The sequence below is a fragment of the Equus caballus genome, chromosome 21 (genome assembly GCF_041296265.1).
Source record: "Equus caballus isolate H_3958 breed thoroughbred chromosome 21, TB-T2T, whole genome shotgun sequence".
In the NCBI taxonomy this organism is placed as follows: Eukaryota; Metazoa; Chordata; class Mammalia; order Perissodactyla; family Equidae; genus Equus; species Equus caballus.
The window spans coordinates 59,285,351-59,299,275 of NC_091704.1; the positions used below are offsets into that span (position 1 = coordinate 59,285,351).

The 13,925-nt window shown below is 42.0% G+C and overlaps 1 long non-coding RNA gene across 1 annotated transcript; it reads left to right on the forward strand.

Annotated features, from left to right (window-relative positions):
- The first annotated feature begins 4,461 nt into the window (after positions 1 to 4,461).
- Positions 4,462 to 13,300, forward strand: LOC138919859 (uncharacterized). The gene is made up of 2 exons (XR_011430410.1): positions 4,462 to 7,759; positions 13,132 to 13,300. It is a non-coding gene; the product is annotated as an uncharacterized lncRNA (long non-coding RNA).
- Positions 13,301 to 13,925: the final 625 nt, after the last annotated feature.

Consider the following 13,925-nt stretch of genomic DNA (forward strand, 5'->3'; position numbering starts at 1 on the left):
GCAGTTCATTGGTCAATGGTGACATCATACTTTAAATATTTGACTCTGGGGATTAGAGTAATTGAAAACATGCTTCCTTTCTCCAAACATCACTACAACGCTGCTTGTCTCTTACATCTGTAAAATTTTTCTCTGAGTACAATTGTCAGTGTATCAATGTTTTCCTGAATATAAGGTTTTATGCTATCCTGCTTGTATGCAAGGGCAGTGTCCATAACTGATTAACCAATGTTTCCCCATTTCACACTCCCCAAATGTCCTTAATCTCCATTCCCTGGATATTTCAGGAAAGCCTGTGCTGAGTATGAGCATGAGCATGTGTGTGTTGCATGAACCTATGTACACATGTATTGATGAGTCTGTTAGCGTAAAGGTTTCAACTTGGTTACAGAATGAAGAGTGGAGTGTTGGTGGATTACTTTATTACTGTTCAAAATAATATATCACTATAGCCATCTTGGATTTCATAGAGAATCTTAGATTTGGAAGAAATATGAAAGGTCTTCTAGTTCAAATTTTACTCTATTTTTCATGTTACAAAATGAAAAGTAATTTTTGAAACCCCAAGTCATAAGTTCATGAAGTCTTTTGAAAAAAAAAACCTACACTTTTTGCTAGTGCTTTGTCTTTTGCTCTCTCTCCATTTCATTAAGTTTTAAAAATCTTATCTGCATGTATTAATGTATTATGCTTTGCATGTCCTTATTTTCTCTGTTCTGACTGTTACTATATCTAACTACTATTCCTATTTTAAAGGCATCATTTTTCTTGTAGACTTTTATTTTCTTCTACATTGTCTATGTTCTCTTTCCCTTTTAAAAAATTCTGTACACCCTAATGGATCTGGATCAAGAGGGAAAAAGAACTACGGATTCTTGCCACTCTCATACCAATAGCTCCCTGGAAGAACGTTTAATACATCCATGACCATTGAAGGCTCTCATGAGATGATTAAGGTAACCTTTCCCCAGGGGATCCAATAGTGACTGCATCAGCTTCAGACTTCTCACTTTCCCCAAGAGGCTTCACTGTCACAGGACAGTGGTTTACAAATGGAAGGTAAAATAACACCGCAGTTGCTTAGAACTTTGTCCCCAAGTCCCAGTGGGAAACATTTATAACCCATCTAAGCCATAAGGGGCCTCTTTATCTCCAAAGTCCAAACCCAAACTTGCGATTTCATCAAATTGTAAGAAAAGGGCTATCCAATGTGCTTGAACTAGGGCCGAGAGACGTGGACCTTAAATGCAGTCGCAGGTGTCCTTTCTAAGAGGGAGGCAGAGGGTGTTGTGACAGAGATTAAGAAAGCAATGTGACCACTGAAGCAACATATTACTGTTGGCTTTGAAGATGGAGGAAGGGGCCAGGAGCAAAGCAATGCAGGATGCAGCTGGAGAAGCTGGTAGAGGCAAGGACACAGATTTTCTCCCGAGCCTCTGGCTGGAGTGTGGCTCTGCTAACACCTTGATTTCAGCCCAGTGAAACTGATTTCAGACTTCTGACCTTTGAAACTGTAAGAGAATAAACATGTATTGTTTTAACCTGTCAAGTTTGTGGTAATGTGACACTGCAACAATAGGAAACTAATACTCCACATGACTGAGTTTTAGGCAATGGAATGTGATTAGCTTGGGCATATTTTCAGCCTTGGTTTGTCAAATCTCCCCACCTGGTCTCCTCAGAGCTATCTGCGACTGGATGGAGAAAAGCACAGCGACAGTAGAAGCCACATATTAAAGATGGCAGAACTTCCTGAGCCCTCGAAAAACTGTGTAGAGAATGGACCCTGCTGATTTGGAACTGCTCAGCAAGAAATCAACTTCTATTGTATATAAGCTCTTACTCCTTTTTGAGTCGATTTTTTACAGCAGTTGGTGTCACCCTAACTAGTACAGCTGGTGCATGGTTTCCTTTAACGCTCAATATCACTCTTTTACCGGTAGATTTATTCTCTTCTTCCTGGACAAAGCTAAGCATGGTCCTTGCTGGATGAAACTCTTGTGATGGCTGATTATACCAGGCATGCATACCAAATTATGCTTTGTGTGCTTTTTGCCTCTGCTGGCTCTGCTCCTGAGAAAATAGACACAGAGGAAACTGATGGTCTGAAGCAGCAGTATGGCATCCTGTAATTGTCAGTTGGGTGTTTACCATGAGACATTTCATAGTCCTCTTAGAAGGAAATGGCAAAAATAGTAAGATCATCTATCTATTGCTACTTTGTAGATACTCATTGTTTTCTCACACGGAATAGATAGGTGACAGACAGATAGATAGATAGATGACAGATGATACATATATACATACATAGATGTATGGGTATTTATATGTGTGTCATTAGTGTGCATGTGTGTATTCTTAGAACAGTGCCTAGAAGCCTGTGTTGTATAAGTAGTTATCATTATTATGATGAAGACAAAGGAACTACAAGGTGCTATGAAATTGCATAGCTGGAGAATATAATTTATCTAGGGGTGAATAATGCCTCACACACAAAATTATGTTTCAAGCTGATACCTGAAGAATGGATGGGAGTAGACAATCAGAAGTGAGGGGAGGCTTATGGATAGGTGAAAAGGAACATGCGAATATCTCTGAGACAAGAAGGAGGATCACAGTACTTTAGAGGAACAAAAAGTTCATTGTGGCTGGAGCCACGTGTGAAGGGAAGAAGGAGAGGCAAGAGTGAAGTTGGAGAGATAAGCTGATGCCAAGGGTAGAACGAAAAGCACATGGTGTTTACCTACAACTAGAATACATACGACTATGTAGTGCGGCTTTGGGGAGGAAGGGAAAAAACAAAACATAAAAGAAAAGTCCATGATGTTTACTCATGCCAGTCACAACCTCTAAGATATGCTAACTGTAAAAGTGATTTTTGTTCATAAAATAACGGTAATTGATAAACCAGTTTGTTCAGAATTGTCATGTGAAACTATGTGTACATTATTTTAGTAACTTTGGTGGGTTCAAATGAACTTAATTTGTCTTTCTGGTTTGTCCCAGCATTTATAAGTTAACCATAATAAACTATAAGTTACTGGAAAAAAAGAGCAAGACCAGCCCCCTCAGCACTTCACTTCCCCACTGCCGGCTGAGGCAAGTGTGAGGGACCAGCCCTCCTTGTCCAGCAGGTTAGCTCAGTTGCTGAGGGACAGTCCTGGGCCAGGAGACAGCTGTCCATGATGTCAACCATGCTAAGAAGGAAGCTTCAGCTCATGCCAATTTACTTGTCCTCGGGCCTCCTCTCTCTTCAAGGATTTCCTCAAGTGTCAGCATCATGGAACACATTGACCTGAGCTAACTCAAGCTTAGGAACCCAATGCTGTAAAGGGCAGAAGTCATTTTATGGCACTTCACTGGTTCTGAAAGCCAGTTGAGCTGTTCTGTAATGTCATGCAGAGCCGCGTCTGAGAGGCCGGCCTCGCTTTTGCTGAAGGAAGCTGAATTGCCTCCCTCAGTCTTTTCCCAAGTGCCCACTTAGACACAGCAGTAACAACCGACCCTGAATCTCTACGGCTCCCAAGCTTGCTTCATGCTTCACAGCCAGAGACTGGAAGCATCGGGTGCTCTCTCACTGCTGGGAGCCCATACTGTGCCTGAAAAAAAAATCAACGCTTTCGATTTTCATAGCATCCCCATTGTGTAATCTTGTCTGTCCAGCCCTTCATTCTGAATAGATTATTTCTATCAAACATACCTGGAGCTATTTTCCCCTTTCTTCTTTGAGAATAGTTGCTAAAGTTTTATGGAGAACATTGTAGGATTTCTTTTTCTGTTAAAGAAAAATACTACAATAAACATTATTGCTTAGGGTTGGCATTTTCGCTGGATCAAGCAATGCAAAGGTGGGCTGGAAGATTTAGGTTGTTTATTTTTAACAATTTACGAAAAAAACATTTTGTAATTGTCAAACTGTTTTGCAAATGATTATTGTTATTTCTGTTGCCTTTATTATGAATATTCATCCTTCCTTCCACAGACTGAGGAAGAGGCAATTGCTGAGATGCGCAATGATCTTAACTCTTACAAGCCGACCTCAACTGACCAACGTCGAAGGAAAAGCAGCACTCTTTTTTAAAATTTTTTTTCTGCTGTTTATCCTCATATTCCCCCAGTACATAGTTGTATATTTTAGTTGTGGGTCCTTCCAGTTGTGGCATGTGGGATGCCGCCTCAGTGTTGCCTAATGAGAGGTACCTTGTCTGCGCCCAGGATCTGAACGGGCAACACCCTGGGCTGCCAAAGTGGAGCGTGAGAACTTAACCACTCGGCCACGGGGCCAGCCCCAGAAACACTCTTTATGTGTTTGAAGAGGTGGGAGATCTGCCTGTTAAAATGATAGATGTGAGTGGAGATTCCATAGCCTGAAGGAATCACTTTCAGAACTGAAAGAGGAGAAGATAATTGGAAGCTAGGGTGCCTGTTCTGGTTACAGGATAACATCAGTAATAAACCTATTCACAGAAGGCTTTTTATTATTGTTATGTCTGTGCATCAGAGTGAGATAGAGAGAACATATCCCATGACAAAAAACTAGTTGTCACTAACATGGATGTCACTGATTACCTCTGCTGGTTTGAACCGATGATAAGCAGCAAAATGGGGAAAGAGTTGAAGATGATCAATGACGCTACTCGTAGATGAAATCTCAGCTTTGAGAGACGTTGAATAATCTCCTCCTTGCTTAGTATAGGAGACCCTTTATTTCTCTCTGGAGTTTTTGTGATATTGATTACAGAATAACTTCTGATGATTCTCAAGAGGCGCCAAGGCCAAGACAGTCAGAATTCATCCTGCACTTAAGAGTTATGATGCAATCATTTTATATAATCAGATATTAAATTCAGCTGGAAGAGTTCAAGATAAAAGCCTCCGTTTCCTGGCACCAGAGCATCTGTGCCCAGTGTCTGCCATCTGTGCCCAGAGGCATATGCGTGTTACACATCTGCACACCACTCAGAGAAAGGACTTGTTTTTGCTTTGGCTGTATAACTTGAACTGGGAGCTGACCCTGCCTCTCCAAGGTCATTCACCCACTGTTGGTGCTCGGTGGGGCAAAACTGCACAGTTGGTGCTGCCAGAGCCCAGGCAGGCTACTCTGCAGCCCTGACCCCCACCTCCCCTAAGATCCTCATCTGAGTCCATATAAATCAAGAATGGTGTCCCCTCAAATTTTGGCAGTGGGTGCTATGGACTGAATGTTTCTGTCCCCTCAAATTTTTATGTTGCAGCCCTAACTCCCAAAGTGATGGTGTTAGAAGGTGGGGCCTTTAGCAGATAAGTAGGTTTAGATAAGGTCACAAGAGTGGAGCCCCCATGATGGGATGAATGTCCCTTTAAGAAGAGACTAGAGCTCTCTCTCTCTGTCTCTGCCGTGTGAGGATGCAACAAGAAGGCACCATCTGCAAACCAGGAAACATGCTCTCACCAGACACAGAACCACCTTGATCTTGAACCCCTCAGCCTCCGGAACTATGAGAAATAAGTTTACTGCTTAAATTATCCAATCTATGGTATTTGTTATAGCAGTCCAAACTGACCAAGACAGGTGAGGAAGAATTTTAGCAAATGTCTGCACGTTTCTTTTAAAAAAGGGCAGGATAGTAAACATTTTAGGCTCTGTGGGCCGCTTGTCTACAAGATATTGACAACAACACACTATAATGTGGACCCGTAGTGCTGGTGGAGAATGAGAGAGAAGGAGCCTGGGTCTCTAACAGCCTGGAGCCCCATGTCTCCCACCATGCACCACTCTGTTTTATGTGAGAACGAAATATGCTTCTAGCTTATTTAAGTCGTTGATATTACAAGTTTTAGGTTGCCTGCTGCCTAATCTATTTCTCACTAATACAGGCACCTGTATTAATGGACTGGAAATGACACAGGCATAATAAGGTCAAGTGGCCCGTGTAAATCTCACAGGACTGGAAGTTACGTGGCCCCCATCCCAGCTCTGCTGCGAGACCCTATTGATTGCTTGTCTCCAGTGGATCACATATCAGTCAGGGTTCAGTTTCTACAAGAAACTGAAAAACAAAGCAAAAACAGCACAAAAAAACAAAACCTTTGGCTAATTTAAGCAGATAAGTATTTTACTGAGAAGACATGGGGTAGCTCTAAGAACAACCAGGAAGGCCGCAGAAAAAGGCTTGCTCAGGAACATGGAATGCTGGCAGCAACTAGGACCATGCCAAGCTATGGGACAAAACCAGTCAGGAGAGGAGACTGTAGCTGCCTCCAGGGCTGAACAAGAATGCCACTATTGCAGCATCGAGCCTGGAGTTTCTGAAAGCATTGCTGCCACCACCCACCACAGCAATGGAATCTCCCTGCTTCTTTACACCTCAAGCTCCCAATTCAAAATTTGGGCCAAATACATCTGATTGGGATAGTCTTGGTCACCAGCCCGTGCCTTAGCTGCAAGAGAGACTGGGAATGTAAAAGTCAGGGGTTTCCAGCATCTATAGCGAGAAATAAGCTTTGCCTCCCACTGAGACTCACGAACCGAGGAATTATCCACTTGTAAGAGAGTTTAGATGCCCAAAAACCAGAGAAAGAGAGAGAGACAGAGAGACAGAGACAGAGACAGAGAGACTATCTACAGGACTCCATTTGCTCTTCTGCAAACTGAGCAGATTGAATTAAATGATCTCTGATGCTATTTTAACTTTTCAGGTGTTCTGATTTTAGAGCAATAGCACCAAGATGCTTATGCGTATTACAAATATGTTTCTTGCCGTTTAAAAAATATGGGAGGAAGGAGCACATAAAACATCTGTTTTCTGATCTACTTGGAGCTGGCTAAGAGTCTTAATGGTAAATAGGTTTCATTCTGTATGCTAACCTCTATTAATTGATTATGGTTTCCAAAACTGTTACACAAAAAGTAATTCAGGGAATGACCCTATATGCATCAGGAAAGAGAGTCAGTGTCAACTATCAGGGACTTCCACACAAGGACAGAAGTGGGGAAAGCTAGCACCCATGTGACCCATCTACCAATTGCAGTCTAAACTCAGAATAGGGGTCAGAGCCTCCCCTTTGCATACGCGATGCCCTTTCTCCCCAGAAAGGGGTTCTGAATGGGAATCAGGCCCCTAGGAGAGCTTCAGGTCGTTGTTGAAAATAGTCAGGATGCAATGATTAATCTGTGTCAACTTGACCATACCATGGTGTGTGAAGACATTTGGTCACACATTATTCTGAGTTTGTCTGTGAGGATGCTTTTGGATGAGATTAACATTTGGATTGGTAGGCTGAGTAAGGCAGATTGCCCTCCCTAAGGTGAGTGTGCCTCATCCAACCCACTGAAGACGTGAAGAGAAGAAAAAGATGGAGTGGGGGCCAGCCCAGTGGCATGGTGGTTAAGTTCACACGCTCTGCTTTGGCGTCCTGGAGTTCACTGGTTCATATCCTGGGCACAGACTTAGCACCACTTATCAAGCTGTGCTGTGGAGGCGTCCCACATAGAAAATAGAGGAAGATGGACACAGATGTTAGCTCAGGGCCAATCTTCCTCAAAAAAATAAATAAATAAATAATTGTAGTGATAGGGAATTTTGCCCGCCTGACTGCTGAACTGGGACATTGGTGTTCTCCTGCTCTCAGACTAGAACATGTAACAGTGGCTCTTCTGGTCCTCAGGCCTTTGGATTCAGACTGGAACTACACTGTTTGCTCTCCTGGGTCTCCAGCTTGCCAACTGCAGCTCTCGAGACTTCTCAGCTTCCATAATCATGTGAGACAACCTCTTATGGTAATTATTATTTTTATATATACATACAAACTTATATATATAAATAATATATATATCCTATTGATTTTATTTCTTTGAAGTACTCTAAGACACAGGACTATAGGACTATGCCCAGCTGGGACATCGGGTCAATCCCGGGACAGACCAATTACCCCACAGTTCTGCAGCCAGCATGATGACCAAAGGCCTCCAGGTCGTTAGGCACCACTGTAGACATTTGTCCAGCCCCTGTTCCAATGGCCATAAATGACCTCACCAGAGACAGTTTAGACGACTGGGGTAATGATCTAGGCTGGTTTTCCCTTCATGTGTGGCTCTCTTTCCTTGGAGCAAAGGCTCTGAGGTGATGCCTCTGCATGGTGGATTTCAGAACAAAGTGACTGTGCTGGGTGGAGGGATGCTAGAAAAACAGAGCCAAGGAAAGGGCTAAGATTTTTGGCCAAGAAAAATTTGGAAATTTTCCATGCAAATTCTTTCCTTTTGGTGGATTCTGTATTTTCTTCCAATTCATCTGCCTTGCTCACCTTTCTATTTGCCCCCTGCAGACTATTACTAACTTGGTTCACCAGAACGGTAGGCACATTGATGCTAAAGAGGACAGTCACCTTCCTATGATTTGGCACACAGATCATTTATTAATATTTGTGAAAATACCCAATAGGAATGTGAGATTGTCCTGTGGCATTTGCTTGCAGTTGGAAAGTGAGACTGGTTACAAAGGAAGTGGAAGCTTCAGTCATCTGCACTCCTCAATTTATGTGGCTCCCTGCTAATGAAGTGTGAGTCTTAAAATAGAATCTATCTACTAGCGTAGATTAGAAATAACTCAATAAAGTTAAATGGACTCTGTTTCTTTCTCTCTTTTTTCTTCTGGTATTTCCACTATGCACATCACATATTACATTTTTTGTAGTTGTACCACAGTCCTTGGATATTCTCTTCTGTTTTTTTTTCAGTCTTTGTTCTCTTTGCTTTTTGTTTTTTTTGGGTTTCTTTTTTTGTTTTTTTTTGAGGAAGATTAGCCCTGAGCTAACTGCTGCCAATCCTCCTCTTTTTGCTGAGGAAGGCTGGCCCTGAGCTAACATTCATGGCCATCTTCCTCTACTTTATATGTGGGACACCTACCATAGCCTGGCTTGCCAAGTGGTGCCATGTCTGCACCCAGGATCCGAACCGGTGAACCCTGGTCTGCCGAAGCAGAACATGCGAACTTAACTTCTGCGCCACCAGGCTGGCCCTGCTTTTTGGTTTTTAAGGATTCTTTTGACATATCCTTTAGCTCAGGGATTCTTTCCTCAGCCGTGTCCAGTCTACTAATAAGCCCATCAAAGACATTCTTCATTTCTGTTACCATGTTTTTTAGTCTAGCATTTCTTTTTTGTTCTTTCTTAGGACTTCCATCTCTCTGCTTACATCACTCATCCGTTCTTGCACGCTGTCTACTTTACTCATCAGAGCCCTTAGCATCTTAATCATAGTTTTAAATTCTTGGTCTGATAATTCCAATATCCCTGCCGTGCCTGGTTCTGATGCTTTTTCTGTCTCTTCAAATTGTGTTTTCTGCCTTTTGGGATGCTATGTAATTTTTTCTTGCAGAATTTTTTTCTTTTCTGACATCCAGATATGATGTACTGGGGGTAAAAAGGAATTGCTGTAAATAGGCCTTTAAGTAATATGCTGCTGAACTGTGAGGCGAGGGGAAGTGTTCCGTCATCCCACCATTAACTCTCAGTCTTTAGTTAAAGTTTGCCTCTGGACTGTGAATTTCACAAGCGTTTCTCAAGTTTTTTTCCTCCCCCTTTAGGTTGGACAGGATGACTAGAGCCAGCAGGAGTTGGGTATTTCCCCTCCCCAGGTCAATTAGGCTCTGATAATCCCCTAGCAAGTTAGGCTCTGGTTGACTAGTTCCTCCCACCTCCCTGCCCACCCCAAGGGCAGGCCTTGTTAGGAAGGACACCAGTGCTCTGGCATATTTCAAAATGGCTGCTCTTCCCCAATCTTTGCCGGAAGCTCGAGGGGATTTTTCTCCCATATGGGGATCTGGTGGAGCTCCTGGAGGTAAATCTCACAATATTGCAGGGACCCCCCTATGCCTGGGTCCCCCTGGAGTTTTAAACTCTGAGTTGTCTACACTGAGCCTTCAGCAAATCGTCAATTAGCATTTAAGTTTTCCTTCCCCGGCCCTGGTTCCCAGGGCGGTTTCCGCTCCTGATTCTCCGTGGTTTCCGCTCTCTGAGTAAACGGAGACTCTTTGTATCCGTCTGTCTGTCTCTCTAATCTCAGGGACAGTGGGTTGCCTTGTGTCCTCCCCTCTCTCATGGATCCAAGAAGACGCGCTGGTTTTTCAGTCTGTTCAGCTTTTTGTTTGTTGTTAGGACATTGTGGTGACTTCCAAGCTCCTAATTTGCAGAACAAGAAACTGAAAGTCTTAAATAGACTGTGGCTGTGACCGAATCATAAGGGAGTTGGGGAAACATATCGTGAGGTTCTGAGAAGAGCTGAGAAGAGGTGGCTTTTGGAGAAGTTAGTCTCCCCAATTTTTATTTTTTGATTCAGAAATTAGTCTTCTTAAAAGACTTTTTATTATGAAATATTTCAGACTCACCACGAAGGGTAGATGACACGCATGGTAAACAATTATCTAAGAAATAAAAGCAAAGTTCTAATGCATCTGTAACTAAAGCATTACATATTAGGCCAGAAAAAGTCATTTTCATTTCTAATCTATTCGTATAATCTAGAACCCGTGAATGTGAATGTTGGCGCAGGTGTTTGAGCCATATAAGATTTTCTCTCTCATCGTTTAGTCACCTCTCTTCACTGGCGCTGAATGACTTCTGGTTGTTTCTAAGTCACACCAGCCCTCCGAAGATGACAGCTGTCCTCTGTTAAGGAATGTCAGGAGAGTGCATTACATTCTCTGAAGGCTGTTTTAGTTATGAGGTACTAAAGAGAGTTTGCCCAAAAGCAATATCATTGGGATCTGTGTAGAAATTCCCAAGGTGGTAACTTTGAGATGATGACAGTCTCTTGACTATGTAAATTCTTGAATGGCCAGAAACATCCGTCACATAATTTTATAGTCAGGATTATTTTCAAAGGTCTTCATGGAAAGAGTTTCCATAAATTTTCAGGGAAGTAACTCTTCCTTCTGGGGAGCTCCTTTTTATGTCAACCTTAAACCTATTCTGCAATTCAGCTGATTACATTCTGCTTGACCCTGAATCATGATAACAATAGCTACTATTTGATCCTCAAAACAGCGTTCTGCTTATGAGGTGGGTACTATCATAGCCCCTGTTTACAGGTTAATAACATCAGGTTTAGTGAGATTAAGTACGTTACCCAAAATCACAGAGTTAGGATGGAGGAGAGCTGGCATTCACACTCACTCAGAATCTGTGACCCTGAACCATCGCTCTTCTGATCCCCACTAGGGAAGACGGCTTCTCTACAACTACAAAAAGCGTAGTATACGCATAATGGAAATACCAGGAGGAAAAAGAGAGAAAGGAACAGAGTCCATTTAACTCTGTTAAATAAGTTATTTCTAATTTACCTTAATAGATGCATTCTATTTTAAGACTCACACCTCATTAAAAGAACACATAGGAGTTCTTTTTTCCTAGAGGTGGGAATGGACACAGATTTTCCCAACACATAAAGAGAACTCATCTTTGGATGGCTTGCTTTATCTTAAATTCCCCCTAGGTCTTGTAAACCTGATAAAAGTGAGTGGCCTAGCATGGAGCTGTACACAGGTTATGTGCCACATATCCGCTGGAGCTGTTTTCTCCAAACAAGGTTTCCCTGGAAAAGCTTAATTCCATTTCCTTGGAAGTAGCTGGATGGGCTCCTTTCATTGGTTGCCAGGTGATTCACTGTGCCGGCCAGCCAGAATTATAGATGCAAGGCAGAACATGAGAAAGAGGCCAAAAATAGCCCTCTCCTTAAAATCCCCAGAGGACCCATTTTTAGCATGTCCCTGGGCCCTTGGGAGACACTATCACAATAATTAATGTCACCACAATCCAAGAGAAAAGAGACAATTCTCCTTTTAAAATCTTGGGACCACAGCTATGCGCTACATACAGTTGCTGGATTTTCTGCCTTGAATATTTAGAATCTGCCCTGTGAAATACAAACACATATTCATAATTGCTAAGAAAATCTCAGGGGGCAAACTATACAAAGATGAATAGCTGATGGAGCCTTAGTTGGCTGTGGATTCCACTCAGCACATCAATCTTACAGTGTTAACTTCCACTCCCCACTACACCCTAAACAGTCCCTTGCTTCTTGAAAAAAATGTGTAAGCCACCTCACTCCAGTTTCAGGTCAAAACTACCTTTTCCAAAAATCACTCAACGACTTCTCTGGTTTAACAACTTACTTAAATATCTCTCCTTTCTGGGCTGTTGGGTCTTGGGAAAACTTTTTCCAATAGCCTCCTGATCCCTTGATAATTTCAACAAAACATCTTATGGACAACTAATGTTTTTCTTCCACCTTAGTTCTATTGGAGAAGTTTAAAATATTGGCCCCAGTTTTTCACTGTCCTGTAGTATTCCATTTAAGATTGGTCACGGCTGAGTGATAGACAGAATGACCTTCTTTGACTTTTGACTTTGGCTTAGTCACATGACTTTCATTGGCTGTAGTAGTTTCTATTCCTGTCACAATAAATTACCACAAAGTTATTGGCTTAAAACAACTTCCATTTATTATCTCATAGTTTCACTAGGCCAGAAATTCAGCGGGCCCAACTGGTTCCTCTGTTTAGGGGCTCATAAGGCCTAAATCAAAGGGTTGGAATTTTACATGGAAGTTCTAGGCATGGGTCCGCTTCCAACCTCATTCAAATTGTTGGTTAAATTCAGTCCCTTGTGACTGTAAGACTGAGATCTTCGTTTCCTTGCTGGCTGTCAGCTGGGGGCCAGTCTTTGCTCCTATAGGCTGTCTGCATTGTTTCTCAAGCTTTCCATGTGGGCCCCTCTCCCCAACTTTTCCTTCTGCTGCATCTCTCTCACTCCAGCTGGAGAAAGTTCTTTGCTTTTAAGGACCCATGTGTTAAGATTGGACCCATCCAGATAATCTCAGATAATCCCTCTATTCTAAGGTTCATAAGCTTAATTACATTTGTCAAGTCCATTTTGCTATGTAATGTAACATGTCCACGGGTCCCAGGGATTAGGGCATAGGCATCTTTGGGGCCATTCTGATTACCACATTGGTCAGCAGGATAATAGCAGAGGAGATGCAAAAAGAGACTTAGAATGTACACATAAGAATGACTTGATCTCTGGTTCTTATATCATCACCATGAGAATAACTCACCTGGGTAGCTGATGACCCTTCTGTCTGGGCCCCAGAACAAATACACTTGGAAGACCTCTGAGCTCAACACAGTGAGGACTTAAGCTCAGCCAAGCCTGCAGCTTGAAGCAGAACCACCCAGCTGCTCCCAGCCTGGATCAGTGCATCTGTAGTTGGTTGACCTGCAGACCCATTATCCTGAGAATAAATGCTTATTGTCATCTACCACTGTGTTTGAGGGAAGTTTTTTCATGTAGAATTATTGTGGTAATTCTGGCTGATACAGGAATTGACCTTAAAAAATAAAACCAAGCACATGTTTTTCTCTTTTTCTTTCTAGACTCCGTCTAAGTTTCATTTCAAAATCTGTTCCAAACCTAATTCACCCTAGAATCTGAGCTTTATTGCTGTTAAAGGCTCTGGCCAAGAACAGAAAACTTGGTCTGGAATTCTGGTTCTACTTTGCCTCATGTGACCTTGGACAAGTCATTTGTTCTCTTGGTGTCTTGAGTTTCTTCATATATAAATCAAGAAAATAAACCCAAACTCATGGGATTGTAGCAAGAATTACATAAAATAGTGAATTCTTTCATTCAACTGTGTATTCGTGATGCTAATACTTATTGAGTTCCTACTATGAGCGAGACATTATGTTAAGGATTGAGAAATGTAAGATCAATTAAGACAAATTTCTTATTTTTAAGAAGTCTACTTTCCAGTGAAAAAGATATTTTGTAAATGCTAAAGCAGTCTACAAACCCAAGGCATTATTATTATATTTCTTCTTTATTTTTCTTACTCCTTCTCATAAGGCATGAAGTACCTTTCCATACTTCCTGTCCTATTTTCC